Genomic DNA, 20,738 nt, shown 5'->3' with positions numbered 1-20,738 from the left:
CTTCAAGAGAGGGAGGCTTCATTTGGATGAACACTGAAAGACCATGGGTGCTCTGATGCACATTTCAAATTAAGGATTTTAAGGGTGGTGAAATAATTGCCAGGTTGGCATATTTAATGGACCTTGAGCTATAAGTGTTCCCCAAAAATGCCTAGTTAATACTGGTTTGACAGTGAATTGGCAAAGTGCTGGGCTCTGATACATCAAATTAGCATTGACTTGCAAAATGTTACTGAAGGATCTCTTAAAACTTGCCAGGTTCCAAAATCAGTGTAGGAGGAGAGGGTCTCTCACCCTGACTGCCTTCTTAAAAGTCCTTTCTAGCTCCTTACCAGGACTCCAAGGGTATTCCATTCAAAATGCTTTAGAAATCATAATCCTTTTCAAACTTTGTATTTGCATCCTTGTTCAAGAGTGATCAATTCCTCTTGGGGTCTTTCTTCACAGCACAATTGGAAATGCTGTGGTGCTGGGTCAGGAGTGGAGCTGTGGCCAGGCACTGCCCAGTGCAGCTGGGCTCTGCACAGAGGGTGAGTGCTTGATAACCCGGGGGGCAGATGCTCCACAACCCCCACAGATGGCTAAGAAGTTCCAGGTGGGATTTAAAGGGACTGGCACTGCCCCATTACGTTCCTCTGTGGCTTCAGTCCTGGCAACTTCCACAGTTCCCCTCTCCCTGCACAGCACTAACACAGCTGCGCTCAGCACACCCGACGGTGCTGGAACACCCTCAACAAGCAGAGGAAAGCTGCCAGCTCTGCTCCCTGAAGGGTTCACAGCTCCACCTGGCAGCCCAGGCTGTGTTAACCCCCTGGCACAGCTCTGCTCAGGGCACTGCCCCAGCCTGGCCACAGCTGGGGAGGAGTTTGAAGGAGGCTTCTGCTGCCAGAGGAGGAATTCTCCAGCGTGGAATTGTCCTGGCTGGTATTAGCTCACTTTGCTTCTATTTTGCTCTATGAATTTTCAATAGATATGAAGAAGTGTACATTGAAACAAAAGTATTAAGGAATAATGGTGACATTTTTCTCCAGAATTTTTATCATCATCTAAAAGCAGGGATAAGTGGAAAGGTAAAATTCCAGAATCTGGAACAGACATTTCCTTGAAAGTGTTAAAATGTTTTACCAGCAGAAGTCATGCAACACCACCTGTGACAGAGGCTTGTGACACTGGTTTTGATCCCCTGAAAGAACAGAAAATGGGAATTGAGCGTTTAATGGTTGTTTTCTATTAGGGATGCACGCTGTGGTGTGGTTACTATGAGGTGGCACATGCCAGCACCTAGTGGCTCTAAAAATGGCACTGCCATGCCTGGAAGGTCATCCCCAGCATGGCAGGGAGAGTGCTGCCACAGTGACCCCCTCATTCCAGCCCTTCTCAGCTGTTTTCCCCCTGCTCTTCACTGGGGTGGTGCTGTGCAGATGAGTTCCTGATGCCAGCGCTCCAAGGTCTCGGTGGTGGCACCAGGAATGGAGCCTGTGCCTGCAGAACATCTCCAGCTCTGCTGGACTGCCATGGCTGCACCTCACAGAAACAGAAAACTCCACAAACAGCTGTGGGATCTCGTTTGATTGCCCCCACCAGCTCCCACTCAGCATCAAAACCTGGAGGCTGAAGGGCTGCTCCTGTGGCTCAGCTGAAGCCAGAGACAAATGTTGGCTGCTGTGTGATGACTAAGTCTCACATGCTTATTGCTCCTATCAGTTAGAGCTCTTAATCACTTTGTGCTGTTTCATCCTATAACATGAATTCACTTCAAGCTGTGAAATTCACCATTTTTGCCATGACTAATTTGTGAAATCTGCCACCTTTCTTTGTGGTTCACGTTGTGCCCTAGTTAGGCATCATCTGTCTGATTAGGGAAGCCTGTGATTTGCTTCTTGCAGCTGAGCCAATACAATTTCATTCCCCTCCTTTCTTCTCTCAGCACTCAACTGCAATTTTAGTGTCACCCATGCCCTTGGATGCACTGGGGCTGGAGTGGTGTGAGGCAGCTCTGCTGGGCTCACACTCAGGAGTCCTGGCTCTCCTCCCCTACAGAACACCTGTGGAGGCTCACCTGGGCCTTTAACCCTGCTTTTGCTTTAAGCTACCTAGGTCTGTTATGTTTACCATCTTCCTAGATTTCTCCCAGCCTGGTTGCTGCAATATTTTGGAAATAATTTCCCACCTGCCTTGCCAGTGCCTTGTTTCACGATACAGGCATCTGTTACTCTTTACATTGAATGTTGCTGGCATTACTAAATGCTATAAATATACCCAGTATAGCCTAAAAACACACAAGCAGATGACTGGTCTTGCCTACAAGAAATATTATGAATTTTTCATTTTTTTCACATGCTCTGAGCAAAATCCAGAGGGTGCTTGAGGAACATCTCATAACTGAATTGGGTCCTAAATTCCTATTTTCTCACTAATTAGTTATTTCCTAACAATATTTTCCTGCACTCTTAATGTCTTAATTGTTCCTTGAAGATGTTGCCAGCTCATCCATCCTTTTCCACACCCTCTTACAAACCCAGTGAAACATTATGTTAGTATTTTTGTCGCTGAAATACAGTGATAAATGGTCTTCTTTTAAAATCAGTGGGAACAGAATAATGGATGTGCAGAAGAGCTTATTGACTTGCTCTTGCCAGAATGGAGTTCAGAAGGATCACAAGATGCCCTAGATACTCCTTGTGCTCCTCTTTCCTTGATGGTAAAGCTGATGGGTTTGGGCTACACAGTTTCACAAGATAATGACAGAAGAGCAAAGGAAACCTTCCATCCTCGCTCTCATTTTTACCATAACTTTCCTTTCCATCTCTCTTCCTCTATTCTTTTTTTACCAGTTTCACTCAAATTTAATCACCTCCCTTCCTGAAAAAGAGTCATGTGAATAAGATCAATAGCATGATTCCTCTTAACAGATAAATAAATGGACCAATCTCTGTGAATCCCTGGCTGTAATTAACCCTTTATCAAAATCCCAGAAGAGGAGGTTAAGGAACAGCCCAAGCACATGTCCAGGACTTTGTCCAGCTACCAGAAAACCCAATGGGCCTGACCCTGCTTCTGCCCACAGAGCTGGTAACATTTCTCTGAATGACCCTGAGAGCAGGATTGTGGCTGGTGCTCCTCATCCCATGCCCTCCTCTGTGTTTTCTGCATCCAGCACAGCAATCTTGCAGCCCTGCTGGCCCAAGCCACTTCCTTACCCCCACTGCAGCTTAATCAGATGGCAATAAAAGCTTTTACTATGCCATCCTGTTTGTGCTCAGCAGAAACATAAAAAGCGTATTAGAAAATTGATTTTTGGCATTAATTGTGAGCAAAGAACATTATACGGAGTAGACATAGGGTGGTTTTTTTCAGGCAGAAAAATTCTATTTTGGTCTTTTAAAAGTGACTGTGCAAGATGCTGAGCTAAGCTCTGTGGACACTCTTTTCAAATACTGTAAGGCAAAGAGTAGTTACTGAATCTCCTTAGTCTTATTAGCTTACATAAACATAAAAATTTGAATAATGTTTAAAAAGCTGAATTCTCCAGATAACCCATAATCAGTAAATGTTCATTGCTGAGATGTAGCAAATATGCATGATCTAAAGGGTGTAGAAAAGCCTCCTCCATGTGGGGCTGGGCAAAAACTTCCATAGGCTCCTGAGGCCATCTGGCCACAGTGTGGACCTTCCTGCTCCCTTCAGGAGAGAGCAGGAGGAAATCAGAATTCATTGTCTTGTGTTACAGCTCTGGTGATTTATAAATAAATCATCCCCACAGGATGATTGATGTCTCCATATAAATAATTAAGTCTTGACCTTATGTTATGACACCTGCTAAATTTTTTGGCACTTGAAACCAGTGCTCAGGAGAGATGCTTGACTCTGGATAAATGAAGGTGGGACTGGATTCAAGGGGGAGGGGGAGACAGGTCTTTGTTTACCCTCATTTTGTTCTGTTTGATTCCATCAGCTAATTGATGATGATTATTAATCTCTGTTGCCATCTACTCTATGGATTTAATTCCTGCCTGTGATTGCTGTTGGAAAGTTTGCTCCATTAGAAGCAGACTTTGATTGGATTTCCAGTAGCCAGAGTTTCCCAGATGTCCCCCAAATCATTGTGTTACCTAGTCCAGGCACCTTACAATTATTTTTGTTTGTGATTTACTTTGTTTGGTGGCAGAGCTCTAGTGGCCTGGGTGACACTGTCATTATGCTCAACCAGGCTAGGTAGCAGGTGTCAGCAAAAGTTTAATTTGGAAGCTCATGAATTCAAAAGAAGAGCTTAACAGTTATCCCCAACACAGAGAGCTGCTGTGGCCTGAGCCTGGAAAAGAGAAAATCCCAGGGACATGAAAGGAATTGATGAGACACCAGGCATCTGGCAAAATGAAATCTTCTTGGGATAAACTGAGCGTAGCTTTCTTGTCAAATGGTGAGCATCATTAATAAACAAAACAGATTTAGCAGCAGCATTCCAATTTTCATTTCTGAGACCATTCAGGTTTACTATTCACCCTCTCTCCCTGGTACTGTAGATGCAGCCTATTCTCTTAATAGCTGCAACTTTTAAATCTTGCAATAAAATACAAGAATTTTATGGTAGGTGTCTAACATTAAAGAAAGAGCATATTTGGGTTTTTTAAACTTGTTAATCTACATGCAACATAAATCAGCCACAGACAGAAAGCAATATTATGACACAATTACAATAATGGGTTTTCCTAAACCCCGGAAAATCTTAAAAAACTAATGGCACAGCTACAACCATCATTCCTGGCTACTTCTAGCACCAGCACCCGGGAATCCCAGACGTCAGCAGGGTGCTGTCCGGCTGCCCACCACCAGCACACTGGTACTAACACACTTGTACACATCATTCTTTGCCGTACGCTTGCCGTGGTTTGAACACACCCGTCCTGGAGGGTTGGGTGAAGTGTAAAGGGGCATCGCAAGGTCTGAGCTGCCGCTGGGGCCGAGCAGGGCAGGGGAACCGGGACGTGCTGAAAAGCGCTCCTGCGGGAGAGCAGCGCCCAAAGAAAGCCTCTGCTCTCTAAAGATAACTTCAGAAATTTAAAAATACCTCCGTGTCCCCTCATACCGCTCCTGCTCGCACGGACTGAACTCCGGGTGAACTGGGTTTCCAGCCGAGGGAGATGCCTGCATTTATCAACTAGTTTGCTTCGGATCCCGTCATTTTCGTTAGAGAAACCCGTGCCGGACCCATCCCCACGAGCGCTCAGCCCGTTGACGCCTCTCCATCCTCACCGGGAGATGGGTCCCGGTGCCGAGCGGGGCTGGGCCGGCCCCGCCCGGCGCGAAGGGAGCGGAGCGAGGGGAGCGCCCCGCACCGCGCCCCGCACCGCGCCCCGCTGCCCCTCCGCCCACCATCACCATCACCATCACCATCACCATCACCATCACCATCACCGGCACCGGCACCGGGAGCCGAGCGCCGCGGCCGGGACACGGCCGGGAGGTCAGCGGGTCGCGCCGCGGGGACGAGGAGGGGACACGGGACCCGCGGCCCCAGCCGCAAGTTTGGTCACTTTCCCGAAGTGGTGCGGGGAAAAGTTGGGGAGCGGCCGGGGGATGCGGGGATGGATCCGGCCGGCGAAGCGCGTCCCGAGCCCGGGGACAGGGGGTCTGGCACTGACCTGCGCCGCGGCCGCGCCGCCTCCCGCGCTCGCTCAGCGCATCCTCCGCCGCTCCCGCCGCCGCCCTGCGCGCCGCAGCCGCGGCTCCGCGCCGCGATGCTCGGCGGGGAGGAGAGAGTGAAGCGGGACAGCCCGCCCGGAGCCGGGAGGCCGCCGCCCCCCTCCCCGCCTCCCGCCTCCCGCCCGCCGGCCCCGGCCCCGCTGGCGGCGCGGCCACCGCCCCGCGCCCGGCGCGCACCTCGGGAGCGGGAGCGGGAGCGGGAGCGGGAGCGGCGCCTCCGGCGGGAGCGCAGCGCTCCGGCCCCGCCGCGGCTCCCCTGGCCCCGCCGCAGCTCCCCTGGCCCCGCCGCATCTTCCCTCGCCCCGCCGCCTCTCCCCTCGCCCCGCCGCAGCTCCCCTGGCCCCGCCGCAGCTCCCCTGGCCCCGCCGCAGCTCCCCTCGCCCCGCCGCCTCTCCTCTCGCCCCGCCGCATCTCCCCTCGCCCCGCCGCATCTTCCCTCGCCCCGCCGCATCTTCCCTCGCCCCGCCGCCTCTCCCCTCGCCCCGCCGCATCTCCCCTCGCCGCGGCGCGGGCGGGGCCGGCCGGGGCCGCCGCCTTTCCAGGGTGCTGCCGCCTCTCGAGTTGGGCACGTTCCGGCCGCTCCCCGCCGGATCGCGCATTGTCTGCAGGGCAGTTCGGCCCTGCGCGCTCCCGGCCCCGCAGCCCCAGCCCCGGCGAGGATATTGCACCCCCGAGGCGCTCGGTGCCGGGATGGAGGAGAGGTCCCCGCAGGCTGCGGGGAATCCTCTGCTCCCCTGCTGCCGGCGTCGTCTGGGAGGAATGGAGAAGGAAGGCTCCTCCGTATCCTCCGTGGGGATACAAGCATCCTGCCGGGCGTCTCCTCTGGGCTGCAATTTGTAGAATATATATTTTAGGACCAGTTGGGAAGATCGGTGGCCCATATTTGCTCCCAAAGGGAGGTTGTGAGCACACACCTCAAGGGCAGACACAGAAGTAATTGGAAGAGAATTGAAGTGGTGGTGTCCTCGAACAACAAATTGGAGCAGACACACTGTAGGCAGGGCATGGTGGGCACCAAGGTGCCTTGTCTTGAGCCTGGATATGGACTGTGGAGTGACAGCACAAAAGGGACCTCTTGCACTCTCTGCTGGCTATTTCCCACCCTAAAGTACAGAGAGACTTTTCCCACATAACTGTGCAGAATAAAGAGTCTCATGAGAGTAAACCCGGGGTACGGCTGCAAACCCCGAGAATGGCCGCGGTGGCTATTGCTAGTACAATGAAGTGGCCATTTAATTAGACTGAGTAATGCCCCCAGAGCCTGGCATCAGGGTTATGCTGTGCTCTGCACCCACTCCTCAGTTTGGAGTGTGGGTCCCAGGGGCTGCCCTTGCTGAGCTTTGGCAGCCCGGGGGCCATCGGGAGCTTGGCAACAAGCAGTGCCAGACGTGCTGCCGTGAGTGCATGCCCACCACCCACCCCAACCTGACACTGTGTGTGCACACCGTGAAATGCCACGTGGCAGGATGGATCCTGTCTACAGCCCTCAGAATAATTCCAGGTGTGTCTTATAAATAAACGATGACATTTATCCTGTGACTAGATTAGCAGAAATACATTATACTTAGTCTGCTCCCTAGCAGTCAATTGTTCTAAGTAGGTGTTATTTATTAAAGTATTGATTAGGGACCCAACTTTGTAGTCCTTAAGCCAGCCAGCTCATTGCTGATAGGATGGAACATTTAAATGAGAGTTTTGAGATCAGACTCTATGCAATTCCATTGTCATAGGAAAAGAAGGTGCACATGACAGCTTTCCAGGGGATGATGCATTCATGCCACTTGGAGTTCAAAGGAAGAATAACATGTGAAAACTGCAGTCATTGCTTTACCTGAGCCCCTTCTGTCCTGCTCTCCGTGGTGCAGGGTGCTGTCACAGCACAGCAGTAAGTCTGTAACTGGGTAAAGTGAGTTGCACTCTACGTGTAAAGCATTTCTGGGTGTCTGTTGCTATGGCAGGTGACTGGGGAGAGCGTGTCCCCCAAGGGCCATCTCCTGGCACAAGGAGCTTCCCTGCTGCATCTGTGCCGGGCGCCTCTGTCAGCAGGGCCAGCACAGTGTGCCTCTCTATTCTTTATTCAGGTTGTGCTATGAAAAATGCTTTAAATGGATGACCTTGAAAACAAAGCCCAAACAGGAGTCCTGGCACTAGCTCCGTTGACAGCGAGTTCTCTGCCCTGCTGCCTTGCAGGACTCACAATCATGTTTTTCTCCAATTGTGGCTCCATTGCTTACAAAAAATTCCTGTGAATTTGAAAAATAAGGTATCTTAAACCAACGATTTCTGGGGGTTACCTTTTTGTTTGGAGGATTGATTTTTATTTTTTCCCCTCTCTGTCTCCAATGGAACAGAAGGCAATGTGAATCCCTTTTGTTTACTTCTTTGTTTCTGCTCCTGACTGCTTATTAGCAGATACGTGTGCGGCTCTGCTGTGGTCTGGGGCTGGTTAGTGGCTATTACAAAGTTATGAGGAAGACAAACAATCACAAAGCCTTGGTTTTGAGAGGGTAGAATGAACAAAAAGGACAGAGAGAAAAAAAAAAAAAAGTATTTATTTAGGAAAAGAATATACTTGGTAAATGCGTATGCTAGAACAATAAAAGATTTTTATTCTGTTATTTCTAGGAAATGAGATTTCCAATTATTTTGATATTAAAGCATGTTAAAGCAAAGACAATATTTTTTGAAGGGAATCTTCTGTTTTATTAGTTGTATGGAGTCAGACACTCAGGGTGCAAAGAAACACCCCAGCATATAATCTAGTATTGTGATTTAGTGATGGTAGTACTGTGCTTATAATCAGGATTTCTGATTATCATGCACTGCACACAGTCACTTAAAGTCCTATGTAGAATTTAGTTTCTTTTAAGACTGGAAGGAATTGTTTACCTTTGCTTAGTCATCAGCAAGTGCAACTTATATTTTCAAAATGTTTGCTATAGAAAGATGGAGAACATTTGGGGGTGAGTGGAATTAATTGTAAAATTGTTTCTGGTGCCTGGGTACATGTAAAATGTTTCTGGTGGAAAAGACTGGAAATTATTTATCTTGGTGATTTGGAGCCTGATATTTATAGCAATACTGTTTGAATGCTTTAGGAAAAAATATCATTTCTCCCATCCTGCCAATTATTTGGGAAAAAAGGTCAATTTTTTTTTTGTACTATATATAGGAAAGCTTATCTTACACAGAGTCTTTATTCATCTCTTGGAAAATAGCACAGAGAAAAATGAAGAGAACATATGGTGTCTTCTATCAGTCAGTCATCATTACTGTTTCTTCACACTATGTCATCACCCCACAAATAGCAAATGAGTGTGAATTTCTCCCTGCTGAAAGAGAAAAGAAAAAAGTGGTTAGTACAGCCAAGTAAAAAAAAAAATTTAATAAATATTACAATAGTATCAACTGGAACATTATATAAAATATTAATGACAGTGAGAATGCAGAGGGAAAACCCTCTAAACTGTCAAACAATAGTATCAAACCTGAAAATGTTGAGCTGGAGCAGAACTCATGAATTTCTCTTGATTTGATAACCAAGCTTGAAATATTGATGGGACACAGTCTCTCTTGCCCATTCTTTATGAATGATTCTGTGCTATTTGAGGTGCTCAAACAGACAGAACTCAAATAAGAACAGCGAGGAATGTAATGTAATAGTTTGTCTCTGGGGCATCCATAAAATCTTGAATTTCCTTTTTAAGCAGACATCTAGGAAAAATATAATTTTATTTAATTCCCCGATGTTCCTATTACACTTTAGTATAAAGGTTGCAATTGAAATGCTTATCTGCAAAGCTCCTCTGCCATTCTTGGTCTCTTGCATAGAAATGATAAAGCAGCCTTGGAAATAGCAGCCACAGGAACTTAATAAACCCCAACAGTGGAAACATCTCTCCCAGCTTTGGAAAGGATATTTCAAAACCATCCTTCTCAAGAAGCAGCAAAAGCAGTTGGGTGTTATGGGGAAAAAAAGCATATTTACATGTGTATGTGTGTGTGTGTCTACATGTAGTGCAAAAAGCAGCAAATTAAGAACCTCATTGGAATGTCTAAAGCAGATCTGGGCAATTTTGTCTCCCAGGTCTCTAATCCTTCATTCCCTTTGGATCCTTCCCTCAAAAAGCAGCTCATAGCAGGATGCACATGCCCCATATCTAAACTACATGGGGATCAAGCTCATTTGCAAGCTCCACTCATTTTGGTGCCCAGCTGAAGTAAGTGTGTACGAGGTGCTTGGTAAAACCCTGCTTCAAACATCTGCCCCTGTAGGCTCTTGGGCTAGAGTTAAGTTTCTTCTGTGGCCAGTTCCTGATTGTGTTACTGATGCTGCTTGAGAGTTACCAGACCTGACTGGGGGAACAGAGCTTTTCTCTGAAGACCATTTTCTTAAAAATGCTTACACACAACGAGCCAGTCTGAGTGAGCTGGGCAGGCTGGGGTATGGGACTGTGCCAGTGAGGGTTGAGGAAAGCACACAGTAATGCCAGGGATAGAAGAAACTGGAATAATAGTGAATTTTCTGGAGTTAACCAGTATTAAGGGAATATTAAATAATTCCATGCACTCTACCCCTGGAGCAATGCTTCTGCATAGGTAGTAGCTGGCAAGGCTTCTATGGAGAGGCAGTGTCTTTTTCAGACCAGGAAATATCCATGGGACAAATTGTAGGGTACACAAACCATTCTTTGGGAACAAAATAAAAATCTCTGGAAAAATTATAGAAACCTCAAAAGACAGAACTGGAAGAGATGTATTAGATCATATGGTTCCTTGTTGGTAGAAGCAGTAATAAATTGCCCCCTGGAGATAGAGAACATCAGTTATTTCATAAAATATAGCCAAAGGGCCCAGAAGGAACAATATGGTTTGGACAGGAGAGCCTGAGAAGCATTTGATTTAGTCTTAAGCGAGAGCAGCCAGACCTGCCAGACTCAGAATCCAAAAATGGCACTCAAAACTTCTCTTTGGAAATTCCATCAATAACTTAGAGTAACTGGGAGCTGGAGCTGTTGTGCTGCTTACACTGGGTAGGTGCAGGAAGGGATTCTTTCTGCAGGACACACAAAGATGTGTGCTGAAACACTCCCCAGAACAACATACAAGGGTGCAGGGGTTTGGAGTGTTTTACTGCTCCTGTTTTTCATCCATCCTGGAAAAATGGTGGTTAAGATGGAGTAATTGCTGATGGCTCTTCCAAACCAAACCTGCAGGTAATACCATTCTCTAAGGACTAACTTGTTGCAGGTGATACAGAGTGCTGTCCTAAATTTGGGTCTTCAGGGGGTCTTGGCATTTGGGGCTTTCAGATTTGGCTTCATTGTTCTGGATGGATTTGCTTTGTCATTTGCTGAGACAGTAAAGCTCAGGGACAGAATTCATGTGCAGGTCCTTGTTGTCTGTGTTTGGACAAGAAATTAAACCATGATCTATCAATATAGTGATGGACTTTGCTCTGCAGCTGCTGTGATGGTGCTGAGCATGTTTTTCCAAGTGGATGTGTGGAATAAATCACACTGGAAAGATGAATTGAAGAAAAATACGCTCAATGTTGGCCAGCAAATGTGATCCTAGTGGGATCATTCCATCACTGAAGGAATGTGTCACAGCTCTTTCATAGGTGGCATAAACAAGTTCCTTTTTGGGCTGCTGGGAACAGGGAAGATCTCCTGATACTTGCATTCATTCTTCTCAATTTTATGTGATATGAGTCAGCAGGGAGGGAACTCTGTGCAGACATGTAAGCCTGCTCCTGAACCACTGTTCTGAGGACCAACCAAAGCAGAATGAGTACAAAGTGAGGCTCTTGCCAGCCTTATGCTAGGTCTGGCTCCTGATCCCTGATCATGGACCTTCTCTCTTCAGCATCTCCTGCCTTCTGCTTCTTTATCCCTGGAGTGCTCCTCTGCATCTCCATCCCACACACCTGCTGCCAAAACAAACCTGTCTTTGACCAGACCTTCCTGCCACCTCTTTTTTTCTTTGCTACCTCTTTTCCCTCTCATGTTACTATTAACAGGTTTTTTTTTTAAATATAATGTGAAGAATTGATTTTGTGTGTGGTTCATGCAGAGGGAGCTGAGCCTGTTAATGAAGCTGATGTTTCTTTTTCTTCATTCTCCCTTAGTTTTGCATCTGTCATGCTGTTTTCAATAAACAATTAAAATAAGTGCAAGTATTGTGGTCAACTGGGATTTCACCTCATCTGCTTGCCTGAGTACCCCCCTGTGAAATGGGAATGCCATACCCTGGAGCTGCTCTGTGATCCCTGGTTTTATTATGTGGCACCACTCCTTGCTTCTCCTGCAGTCCCACTGTTTGAAATACTGAGAGGAGCAAACCAGGGGCAAAGGGAAGCCATACATTTAGGCCTGACTTTGCATGACCTCATCAGCTGGGTTTTGTTTGCAAACCCACGGGTGCTTGAGATTCAGGTCATTCCTCTGAATCCCCCTGCAGTGGTAGGCGTGTGTGAGTGCATCAGAGAGGAGAGATAAATGACTCACACTATGATCCATCTTTATTTCAGACAGTCCTCAGCAAAAGTGAGAGGGTGGCTTTGTGTTGCAAAACCACCTTGATTTAATTTTTATTTTGCCAAGCTGGGTCTGGTTTGGGAAGAGGTACTTTATATCTTTATCTATGTATCTATCTATCTATCTATCTATCTATCTATCTATCTATCTATCTATCTATCTATCTATCTAATCTATCATCTATCTATCTGTCTATCTATCTATCTATCTATCTATCTATCTATCTATCTATCTATCTAATCTATCTATCATCTATCTATCTATCTATCTATCTATCATCTATCTATCTAATCTATCTATCTATCATCTGTCTATCTGTCTGTCTATCTATCTATCTATCTATCTATCTATCTATCTATCTATCAATCATCTATCTATCTATCTGTCTATCTATCTATCATCTATCATCTATCTATCTATCTATCTATCTATCTATCTATCTATCTATCTATCTATCTATCTATCTATCTAATCTATCTATCTATCATCTATCTGTCTGTCTATCTATCTATCTAATCTATCTATCATCTATCTATCTGTCTATCTATCTATCTATCTATCTATCTATCTATCTATCTATCTATCTATCTAATCTATCTATCATCTATCTATCTATCTATCTATCTATCTATCTATCTATCTATCTATCTATCTATCTATCTATCTGTCTGTCTATCTATCTAATCTATCTATCATCTATCTGTCTGTCTATCTATCTATCTATCTATCTATCTATCTATCTATCTATCTATCTATCTATCTATCTATTTCCCAGAGGGTGAGAGCAGCACAGAGCTGTGATTTTCAGTTTGGCCAGCTTCTCAGAGGAAAGCTAACAGATCAGTTCAGAGGAAAAAAAAATAAACTATCTTTGTCCTATAGATTTCCCCCTCTTGTTTTCATTTCTGAACAGGCATTGTCATCTTGTCTCATTAGAGGTAACACAAGCTGAAGGGTAAGAAAGATAAAAAATCCCAGCTATTGACATACATGATGCAAACCAGCTCTTATTTCCTTTGTAAATCAGTAATTGTGGGAAACTGGAGCAGATGTCTTGTCAACTGGGGAATCTGCTGTTGTCCTTTAAAAGGGTGAACAGGTTTTCCTTAGAGCTGTGATGCTTCCAGAGTCAGGCTCTCAGACTTCCCTGCATTTTGAATCACTAAAGCACCTCCAAGGTCACTTCCTGGAATACCTTTGGATTTTCATCACTTTGGGCCATCTGGACTAGATGAGCAAGGTGATGTCAGTGAACTCCTTTGTGAACAATTATCTATATGACAAAGGGAAGACTGTTGTGAACAGGGGAGGCAAAAATCTCAGGGCAGACTCAGGATTCCAGGTTTTGAACCAAGCAATGTAACCTTTCAAATTCACAAAGCACTGTCAGCTCTTGTAGTCCTTTATTAGTCTGCTTGGGTTTGATTTCTGTTTGTATTTTTACTGTCTAGGGAAAATCAGATTTTGGCATCCTTTAGTCTGAACATTGTCAACTGTCATTTTAGAAATAAGGCAAGTAAGAATTCTTTATGTAAGGGAGATTTAATTGACTGGGCACTTAGGGAAAAGAAAAAAGGAGAAAAAAGGAAAAGTATTAGCTGTAGCTTGATTCAGGCACCCTGTCCATTCTGGAAATAAAGGAAAAGAGAACATAAGCTACTACATTTGTGTGATTGCACTAAAACAGCAGCTTGTATTTTCATTTCCAGCACAAGGCTGCTGGCTGTGTAGCTGGAAGCACAAATTTGGGATGTGGTGAATACCTGTTTGGTGGGGTCTGTCACAGTGCCCCAAACAGCCACACACAAATATTATCCTCTTGATATCAGTGCCAGCTTCTGAGGCCAAGACTTAAGATACTGGAAATTTCATAGTGTCCTTGCAAGTGCCATAAAACGAGAATATGCAGAAAAAACAAAAGGATACAAATGATGTTTGCTCAAACTGATTTTCCTTGTCCACTTAAAGTGGTCAGTGACTCTTTGTGCTGCTGTTAATTCAACACTGCAGTGAAATTCTTCCTAGGGAAGAATTTCATCTAGGGCCAGGCTCTGCCCCCAGGTCCATTTTGAGGGGCATGTCAAGGCTCTAAGTGTGGTATGGTAAAACAAAAAGCAGTATTTTGTAGCATGTCAGACCTGAAGCACCAGCTGAAATGTAAATGTTCTCACTCTTGTATCTAACTCGTTCACACTGATCCCTAATGTAGGTGATTCCCTGGATGGCTTCCCAAATACTGACAGCACAACCATGTGCTGGAGGTGCCAGTGGCCTTTCCTGCTTAACAATTCTTGTTCTAGTTACAGAGCTGTTCTCAGGGTTGAAGGAAATCTCCTCCTCCCCCCTTTAGATTTTTTGAGAGATCAAATAAAGACCTTTTGGCTGTCACTTTGCAAATCAAGCTGTTTTCTGATCTGCACTCATTATTTGCCCTTCTGTACTTTAAAAAGGAAAGATGGAGGTCCCTGATGTGAATTCAGTGATGACATGTAAACATTTTCTCATTAAGCAAGCCAGTTTGCACTGGAACCTCACTGCTCCTGAAGCTCTCAGAATACAGTAAACTTTTTGTTTAATCCCACAGGGTCCTTGAGGTTTATTTCATTACAGACTATAATATCTCCTAATGGAAACTAGGTAATAGATGTACTGAGAACTAGCAAACAGGAGATTTTGTGTCAAAAGAGAATTCAATTTTAATTAATCTTTTCAGAATAATTCAATTGAGTCTTAAGGAGGAGCCTCTTTCTGCTTTTCCCTATGCTTCCCTACACTGATTCTGTGTATTTTAAATCTGTAACTCAGTAGTTCAAAAGTATAGCTAAATAAAAAGCAAAATATATATATTAGACCACAGCCTGGGAAATTTGCTTGTATACCAGGATTGGATTTTTTTTCCTTATAACAGGACTAGAGTGTTTTGGTGAGAACAGTAAGATCTTTATGGTTTTCCTGTGTCTCATTCTTCCTCCTTCTCCCCCACACTGCCTGCACAGGTGTACGTGTATCCATGTGCATCTGTGAAAATATTCTGTTGTTTTTCACTGACAAGAAGAATTATATTTTCTGAATCTGAATTTGTACATTTCTTTGTTACTTCCTCTGCATCCCTTTAGCAGTGCATGAAAGTGCCCTGTGTCAGCAGGACAGGTGCAGTGGGTTTGTTTATTCACTGCCTGTGTCTACAGCCTCTAGAGCCAGATGTCATCATTCACATGAGTGTCAGCCAGTTTAGAAACGATTCTCATTAAAATGGACAGAAAATACATAGAATGTATAAACATGTAGCATTATCTCCTTCTAGCTAGTTTTCTCCTGACCTCTGAACAACTAATTTCTCAGTTTGATTTTCATTTTGTTTAGGGCTGAAAAAAAGGATTCCTTGGCATCACTCTGATTTTTGATTGCTTTCAATTAAAGCACTTTTATTTCTCAGATGATATTCCCTTGGCCATGGAGGGAACAGGTCACCCAGATGTGCTCTGCTCCCATCCAGCTGGGGAGGGCCTATCCAAAAAGGATGTGGTTGGCATTCACTTGCTGTGAGTGTAAAAAGTACAAAATCATGTCATCCCAGAGCAGTAGTTATTTCCATTTTATTTCATTTTTATGCAGAAGTATCTGAAGGTTTACCACAAAAGTGTTGGCCAAGTGTGGGGCGATGCACAGTTCTGAGCACAGCCAAGTGCAGAACGTGCTCCCTCTCCCTCTAATTTGTGCTGTAGCCTGTAGTAGAAAATAAATTAATGTACTCATTTTAATTGTAGGCAAGGGAGAGGGTCATGTATTGCTTATCTGGCAGAGCAGGGTGTCTGTATCATGTCTGGCAGAGTGGGGAACACAGACTGCTCTGCCTGATGGAAGGTGAGCAGTGCAGCTATTGAAGTGAGAGCAGCTGAGTGCTGCAAACTGGCCTTTAAATGCCCAATTTATTTCTCATTTAATCCTCCCCTTAGCTTTATTTAAAATTGTTTTGATAATGGGAGGCATTTGGCTCTGGGAGTTTAGCATGGGGAGAGAACACTCAGAGTTTGATTTGCTGTTTCTATAAGTATATATAGGACTGCTCTTGTGCAGTGCAGCTTGAATTCACATGCACTGCTTCCCTCAGCACAGTGGGCAATACATCCAGCCAGAAAGTGTCACTGGGATGGGGCAGGGAGAAAAAAGAGAAGCAAAGGCTTGAAGGGAAGAGGGTAAAAAAAAATGGATCAATAAAAAAATGGGGAAAAATAGTAAAGGGGATAAGAGTAGTAAACAAAAATGAAGGGGTAGGGCATATGTTAGAAAAAGGACAGGAAAATGTGAAGTGGGTTGAGATGCTGGGAAATCTCATAGTTTCAAAAAATGAGGCTCTGGGAACCCGAGTAAGGTTTGAGGTTAGAGCATTCCCCACAGGCTGAGCAATGGCAGCAGTGAAAAACCTTAAAGGAAATTGAGAAGAAAGACAGTGCTTTTGAAAGTGGATGGTGTTGGTCACAAGAAGGGAGGTGGTGCTGCTTTCTGCTGGGGTGCAGAGATGCTGATCATCCTGCTGGGGGTTCTGGGGGTACAGACCTACTGGGAGAACTCCCCATTTTCCAAGACATGCATTAGAAGAACTTGACTGTATTGTACTTAAGGGCTATTTATTTGACATGCTGTAGAAACTTGCTTTTCATTAAGGGAAGAGAAAAGGTGAGTTTGAGATAATAGTCTAATTTATAAAAGAAAGTCTCTTTCCCTCAGCCTTTTTCACAAAGGAGTCAAATGGAAGCAGAGAAGGCTGCAGGAGGAAGCCCCATGTGTCCACTGAGCCAGCAAATAGTTTGACCCAGCAGCTATTAGTGTTTATTCTGGGGCACTTTTGAAATGTCTGTCTCAAGGCACAAGTCTGCAGGAGCAGGGGGTGCCCAGGCTCCAGCAGAGGCTGGCACTGAGACACAGTGTTGGGTTGTTTGTTTTCTATAAAAGAGCTGAGCAGTTCTTAGATGCTATGAAGATCTTTATTATAAAGGCACATCAGTCTCAAAAGGCAAAAAGTCCCAAGTGTTCAAGTCCATGTTAAAAGTTGTTGTTGTTTTTTTTTTTTGTTTTTTTTTTGTTTTTTTTTTTTTTTTTTTTTTTTGTTTTTGTTTTTTTTTTTGTTTTTTTTTGGGGATAGAGTCCCAAATGGAGGTAAAGTCCCCATTAGAAGCAGGAGCAGCTCCTGGTGCAAGGCCCTGGGAGGGCTGAAGGTGCAGCCTGGTACAGAGTCTCAGAGGGAGATGCTCCCTGGTTTTTTCTTCTTGTGTTCTTCTTGTTCTTCCTCTTCTTCATGTAGTGGTAGTGATGGTGATGATAGTGGAGGAAGACAGAGTGAGAGAGCTCTCACTCCAATACACTGATTCTTATTTACAAGTTACCCAATGAGCTAAAAACATCAATCTGAAGCATTTCTTCTTAACCTATTAGAGTTCTAATTTCTTAGTACAAAAGATTACACATAATCTACACATATGGCCTATCTGTTCTATCTGAAAAATGTAAACATTATTCTTACTATATTTTTATGATGTCTAAAACTATGTTTTGGAGTTTTAATGGAGACTTGTTTTTCAAGACTTGTTTGGATGGAATTACCTCCATGCCCAGAGCTCCTCTGGTCCCAGGGAGCCAGGCTGCCCTGTCTGTGCTCATGAACCCTCACTTTCTGCCATGCAGGGAGCAGATAATGGGGAGCAGAACTGATGACTGCACAGAGGAGTGACAAGGATGGGCTGTGGTGTAGAGCAAATGCCTGGGGTTGTCTGTTTTGACTGCACAAAGAGCTGCATCTCTTGAAAACAAGACAGATCAACAAAGGTCAGGATTCTGTGTTCAGTTGCTTTAATTCCTGTGGGGATACATGGATTGAGGAAAACTGAGTAAAAATATAAAACTTGGCAATATCCCTGAATGATTCTTAAGAAATGGGCTTAGGAAATTAGATAAATTATAGGGAACCCAAAGGAAGACCACAGCAGTGTTCAGAGCACTCCATGACAGGCTGCAAATAGCAGCCATCCTTTTCTTAAATCAGAGTGATGGAAAAATATTAGGAAAATCTGTATATATTTGATGCCATTGTATGGTGTGGCTGGCATCTCATCTGCTGTCTGTTAAGGAGCAATGTTTAGTTACAGCTTCCTATTTACTGCCATCCTTTTCTATTTGAGCATGTGTAATTTAAAATCATTTGAAAAACTAGCAGAGTGAAACAAACTGTCTGAAGCACACAAGGTTATTTCCTTAGCATTTGGGCTTTAATGGCATGCAGAAAGAGGCTTGCTTAATTTCCTTCAGGTAGTCTTTGATTTTGCATGGTTCCTTTGAGTCCACTTTCATATGGAATCGCTTTGGGAAGGTAATGGGAATCACAGTTCCTAGGAGGAGAAGGGCAAGTCCCCTTCTGCATCCCACAGGGACAGGGGGGTGGCACCAGCACTACCTTTGGCCTTGTGTGTGAAGGACCATTTCTGAAGATGCTCTGTGTACTGAGCAGGGATAAAATGAAGAACCAGTCCTGTAATTTTTGCAGAAGAAGGAGGCTTCTCCCCACACCCCCCAGCCACCAGTCTCACAAACATTTGGCTTAAAATGTGCTCTGACTCACTAGCCAGTGCTGGTAGGAAGCACAGAGCTCCTCTCTGCCAGGCAGGGAGGCCAGCACTGCTCAGAGCCCTTTCTCTGAGTGCACAGAGCCTGGAGCAGGGCTGGGGTGGCAATGCTCTTCCCTCTGGGATCTTCCCTCTCTCTGCCACAGCCTTTGCCTGGTGTGCCATGCCTATTTTTAAAACTTCTGGGCTGTTTTCCTGTTTCTTGTTGGAGTGTGAACCACCAGCCTCACACCTTGGGTTCCTGCTGAAGCTGTGAACTGTGACAATTAAACCAAATTCCTGATTTGAGCAAAATACCCTTTTCCCTCCATCTGATGCAGAGCTTAGCAACACACAGCTGTCCCAGGTGACTTTCTGAGAGGATGAGCAATCTCCTAATCCACTTTCCACCAGCATCCTGCTCTGCAGCTGTGTTGGTCATGCAGCTGAAAGGCATCTGAATGTCACTGGTAGAGGTAATGTGTCTGTACAGCCTTTGGCAGGATCAAAGGTCTACAGCTCTGGTAAACAGGGCAAAGCAAAAATAAATGGTCTTAAATAAAATGCTCTAACTTATGGATGGGCTTATCCTCATCCTTACTTCAGGATTAGGTTTTCTCTTGCTCCCTTTATTCCTTTGTTTTTCAGCTGGATTTGCTATGGGTTTTCAGGAACATTATTTCTGTTAAGGAGGTATGAAACAAGTAATTAAAACCCTTAGTTCTGTAATTTGCCTTGCATTGGCAAAGCCTGTCAGCCTCCCCACTGAAGGCATTGCTGGCTCTCCAGTGCAGATGCAGCTGGCAGAGACAGGGCTCTTGGGTGGGAGCACAGAGCCACTATTGCCAGTGAACTTAAAACTTTGAATTAACTCTTCTGAAAGTTGAATTAACTCTTCAGACTCCTCTGCCCCTGGACCACCCTGAAGGCATCCCAGTAGGTGCCATTACCCTGTGGGGCTGTAAGTTCCCCAGGGCATGGATCATTTCATCCCTTGGATCTGGTGTGTGTCTTGCCCAAAGGCTCTGGCCCCTCAGGCAGCTGGGGGAGCTGGGCAGCACATGCACTGTGCTACTGCAATAAGTTACATGGAAGTGGGAAATAGGAGGAGAGATTTTATTTTTGTTGGCTTTTCCTTTCCATAGCCTTCAGAATAACAGAAGTTATTTTTCTCAAGCTGTCAAGGAAAAAAATATTGTGTTGAAGCAGAAGCTGAGCTCAAAGCAAGTCGGGAGGAGCAGGAGCTTTCAGCAGGTCCCCAGGTGCAAGCACTGCTCAGGCTCTTGGCTCTGCCTGCCCTTTGTTCCAGCAGCTGGTGTGCACAAGCAGAAGAGGACTGGGACACCTGCACATCAGGAGCTCTTGGGAAGAGGTGAGGAATGTGGACAAAGCACTGCCCCATCACCAGGGAGTCCATGGTACCTGCAGCAGAATGTGAGTATTTCTCATTTCATGCCTCTGTTCAAGGAACAGCAGGGAGGCACCAAAAGCTGTGAACTCACTGCTGAGCAGTGTGCTCTGCACTTCTGCAGCAGCCAACAAATACTGAATAAGGTTCAGCTGAGGCTGGGCCTCCATGGATTAATTCCACTGTGGGAACAGAGACCCAAAACTCCTGTTGTTACAGCAAAAGGAAAGAAAGTGATGTGAGCACAGATACATGCATGGTCTCGTATTTTGGAAAGTGGAAAGGATCTGTAAACCTGCCAAGGAAAAGGGTTAAGCTCAGTTTTGGATCTCTCTTTTAGGCAAGCAGGCAGCATGGAAGCACACTTCAGGTGAAAAGGCATCACTAGCACTTGGCAGTGGGCAGCCTTGTCCCTGCAGCACACTGCAGCCACAGGCAGGCAGTGCTCCATGACAGGATGGCAAACCCAGCCCTGTGTGTGAGGGATGGGGA

General features: G+C 45.2%; 1 protein-coding gene and 1 long non-coding RNA gene across 2 annotated transcripts in view; one reads left to right on the top strand and one right to left on the bottom strand.

The window, feature by feature from the left end:
- Nucleotides 1–5,744, bottom strand: part of CHST8 (carbohydrate sulfotransferase 8) — a 170,518-nt gene extending 164,774 nt beyond the window's left edge. The window contains exon 1 of the mRNA XM_056500347.1: nucleotides 5,643–5,744. The gene's annotated coding sequence lies outside the window, so the exon portion shown is untranslated. The remainder of the gene's footprint in view (nucleotides 1–5,642) is intronic.
- LOC130257622 (uncharacterized) overlaps nucleotides 1–20,738 on the top strand; it is a 205,044-nt gene that overhangs the window by 2,067 nt on the left and 182,239 nt on the right. The gene's annotated exons all lie outside the window — the stretch shown is intronic.

Source organism: Oenanthe melanoleuca, chromosome 11 (genome assembly GCF_029582105.1).
Source record: "Oenanthe melanoleuca isolate GR-GAL-2019-014 chromosome 11, OMel1.0, whole genome shotgun sequence".
In the NCBI taxonomy this organism is placed as follows: Eukaryota; Metazoa; Chordata; class Aves; order Passeriformes; family Muscicapidae; genus Oenanthe; species Oenanthe melanoleuca.
The sequence above is the reverse complement of the archived record's forward strand: the minus strand, read 5'-3'. Positions and strand labels throughout refer to the sequence as shown.